This window comes from Blastomyces gilchristii (genome assembly GCF_000003855.2).
Source record: "Blastomyces gilchristii SLH14081 genomic scaffold supercont1.12, whole genome shotgun sequence".
NCBI classification, from domain to species: domain Eukaryota; kingdom Fungi; phylum Ascomycota; class Eurotiomycetes; order Onygenales; family Ajellomycetaceae; genus Blastomyces; species Blastomyces gilchristii.
Window position 1 is genome coordinate 116,527 of NW_003101671.1, and position 4,348 is coordinate 120,874.

Below are 4,348 nucleotides of genomic sequence, written 5' to 3' on the forward strand. Positions count from 1 at the left end.
TTGCAGGCTCTAGCCTATCAGAATGCTCTGTCTAGAGCCTAGATACATGTCTAGATCTGCTAGTCAGATGATTTTCAAAATCATTCTCTGTATTTGAGAGAGAGCTAGGCTCTGATGACAGCTCTAGTTAGAGACTCACTTAAGTAGTATATAATCACTACATTAGGCTTGACTCTATATTGTTAGAATCTTGACAAGTGTACAGTAGAATAGTGAGACATTGACATTCTATACCAGCTCTGATGAGTGTTCACAGAATCTTGCTTAACTAGTGACTTGGCTTGCAGTAGAAAGTTCTATCCCATACCAAGCCTTACTAATTAGGCTCAGCCTCTATTACATGGGGGCTTTCATGGGTAAGAAGTGGCAGATGCCAGCAGTGAGATTCAAACTCACACACTTCTAATGTGTGCGGCCTTGGTTACCAGTCTTACCAACTGGGCCACGCTGGCGTTTAGAGACAGTAGATTCAGCTGTTTGAGAATATAATTTCTTCTGATTTAAAGAAGAAGAAGAAGAAGTAGAAAAAGAAGAAGAGTAAAATAAAGAGTCAGTGATTGTACTAGAAATTTTCAATGTTTTTTAAACTGTGTTTGAAATTTCAAGTTTGAACTTAATTTTCTCCTGTAGTTGTCTAGTCTAGACTGACCCTGTCACTTTGTCTGAAATGAGAACCCGAATTTTTAATAGTCTTATTATCAATTCAACTGATCTCATTACACAGTGTTAACATTAGATAGCAGTTCTATACTATTTCAGTGAAACTTACTGTCTACTCTTGTCACATTTTTCAAATGAAACCATGATTTTCACTTCTCAATTTAAATTATTTTTATTGCTTTAAATAACTTTAAATCTCATTTGAGCATTATCAAATAGCATTACTTTTTAAAAATTTAAAAATAGTCTAAAAAAACCTTAAAATGTCTAAAAATAGTAACTTTATACCAAGAATGAAACTAAATGAAATTAAATGAAATGTGGCAGGCTGCGCCCGAGCAATTATATAGACTATTTCATTTCACTTCACAGATTTCTACTGCTCTGATTCTCAGTCGCTGATTCTCAGCTGAAAATCTACAGAATTTCTATTCTTCTGCTCTAAAGCTTCATCATGTATAAAAACCTCTATTCTTCCGCTCTGAAGTTCCACCGCGTACACCACTGTGTATATGTATAAATATTCACTTTAATCACTGATTTTCACTCTTTCTCTTTCTTTCCTTCTCTAACATTTTTTCTCTTTGTTATATAAGATCTATATATTATACTAATTTATTCATTGTGGACCTCTTACACTAGAAAAAACATGCATTATCTTCTTACTAGGAATAATTATTCATCAAGAAGATATTCAAACATATAACAATGTATAAGAAATAGAGAAACAGTCAATCAGTTAAGTGAACACTGAGTTCTCAGATAGAAGCTTGCTTACCAGTCACTCTGATCTCATAACAAGATCTTATGAAGAGAATAAGATCTTATAAAGAGAATGTCAGTGAAAGACCTGAGAGTTCTGATACTACAGATATATGAGATATTCATACAATTACACTTCTTTCAATTTCACAGATATCATACATTTGATAATTGATATAATCATGTCTAACAATAGTATGAGAGAACTCTCAAACACAAGCATAGACACAGTGTTATAGTTAGACTGACCGTGTGACCGTGTCTGAGACCAGGACCAGATTTTTTGATAGTCTCATTACCAATTCAACCGATTCCATTACACAGTTTTAACATTAGATGATAGTCTCATACTGTCTCAGTGAAACTTACTGTCTACTCTTGTCACATTTTTCAAATGAGATCATGATTTCCATGGCTCAATTTAAATTATTTTTATTGCTTTAAATGACTTTAAATCTCATTTGAGTGTTATCAAAAAGTATTACTTTTTAAAAAATTAAAAATAGTCTAAAAAAAACCTTAAAATGTTTAAAAATAGTCACTTTATGCCAAGAATGGGACTAAATGGAACCAAATGGAATCACTTTCTCATTTTTTTCAAGTCATGGTTCCATTTTAAGATCTGATATATAGTCACTTTACATGTTTTTTTGATAGCCAGTCCCAGCGGGATTCACGCCAAGAAATGTATGAAATCAGATCAAATGGAACCAAATGTGAAATTCATGGTCTCAGCGGCCAGTCTAGTCACAGTGACTCTGAGCAATGTTAAAATTATAATAATAATAAATAGCTGATATGTATGCAACTCAACAACATTAATATGAAGAAATTCAATAATTATCTCAACAAGAATTCTCTGCACAGACAATTTCAGTACTGATAGAATTAAATATAAAAGCACTGAAAGAACATTTAGATTCTTCTGTATATTTCAATACTTCTAATCTCACTCTCTACTCATCATGAAGAATAAAAATGCTTACAAAACTGAGTATAGATGAAGAGATCATCAGTTCACTAAACAATCAAGATTGATATATCAATGAACAATTGAAGAATCACATGAAACAGAAGTTTCATTTATGAATAAAGATATGTTAATCAGTGTTGTAAACATCTGACAATATCATTAAATATCTTGATATTCTGTTTCAAGACACTGCTATATAACAGAAAGTATTAGATTGATTACAGAGTATCTAACAGAGAAACACTTCTCTTACAACATTCATTTCTCACTTCAATATCAAGATCTTGAAAGCAGATGATCAATCTTGAAAGAATTGAATCAAGATTAGTATACTCAAAAAGATACTAACTTTCAAACTCTTACAGACTCTTATAAGTGTAAATAAAGACTCAACTTATAAAGACTTCTGCACACAGCTTCAGACATTGAACAATCATCTTATTAAGCTCAAGAGTATATAGAATAGTGACAGAAGATATTACACTCACACATCTATACTGAGAAATAACTCAGTCACTTATATATCTGTGCTGAGGAATAACAACAATAATGCAGATGCTATGAACTAAGTAGAGTTAAATATCTATATATAAGCAAGAGTCTCTGCTATCTGAACAGGCTTCTGAGTCTCTGAGATTACTTCTGAAGAAGTCACTGATTAATGTTAATAAGAAGTATATATCAACTGTAACTGATCAGAGTATATTGCTTTCAACTGTTAATCAGCCTATGTATCTCCTTATTCAAAGAATGAATCAGTGTCTGTTCATGTTAATCATGTTACATTAGATGAGAATTCAGAAGATAACTATGAGAATGCTCTGATGAAACAGGGAAACGATTAGCTTCTGTTTAAATTTGTAAGCAGAAGCTTGAAGAGGTTGAATAACAATAATTTAAAGAGAAAATAACAATGAATGTGATTCTTGTATCTACTGTGATAGATAACATGTATAATATGAAAGCCATGATAGACAGTGGTCTATGTTATTATGCAATGATTAGATCTTCAATTGTAAGATATTATAATCTTCAGTGTATTCTCTTATCAAGACCCTGATTTCTCACAGAATTTGATAGTTCAAAAGACATTCACACTTGTTACATGATGAAACTAAACATAGATGTTGAAGAACATCAATATGAAGATGTCTATACATACAAAGTTGAGAATCTTGACTATAATCTTATACTAGAACTTGTCTGACTATCTGAATAAGACATCTTATTGAATGCTTAAAACAGAAGCTTAATATTCTCTAACAATGATAGAATTCACAAAGATAATATTCACAAGACTATGAATCTTACACAGATCTCTGTCAACACTTATAAATTACTCTGAAAAAGAAGTCATCATCAAAACTGCTGACAGAGTCACTGACAAAGTCATCAATAGCAGAATTATATATCAATCTATTTCATCAGTCTGACTAATATTAAGAAAGCTCTAGAAAAGTTATTCTGTACAATAATAACAGATTCTCACATAAAACTGTCTCAATAATAGTATGAATATCTAGATGTCTTCTGATAAGATAACATTATAAATATATCTTCTTTACAAGACTCAGAAGTGAATCACAGTATCAAGTTAGAAAAGAAGAATAATGAGAACTCTGAGTTATTATAAGACTCTCTTTATAATATGTCTTGAGATGAATGTCTTCTTCTTTGAAAGACACTCAATGATCTGTTAAATAAGAAATTCATATATATTAGTAACTCTTTCACTGCAGCTTCTATTCTCTTTACAAAGAAGTCAGATGAAGAACTCTGATTCTGTGTGAACTATTGAGATATGAATAGATTGATAAAGAAAGATTATTATCTCTTATCTCTTGTCAATGAAATTCTAGCATGTATCAGACAAGCTTAATAATTTATAAAGTGATATATTATTACTGTGTTTTATAAGATTTGTATCACTGAAGAAGAGGAATAATTTACAGC

At 31.1% G+C, this 4,348-nt stretch overlaps 1 non-coding gene across 1 annotated transcript; it reads right to left on the bottom strand.

Moving 5' to 3' along the window:
- Positions 1–371: 371 nt before the first annotated feature.
- Positions 372–452, bottom strand: BDBG_17301. Its single transcript has one exon. It is a non-coding gene; the product is annotated as a tRNA-Leu (tRNA).
- Positions 453–4,348: the final 3,896 nt, after the last annotated feature.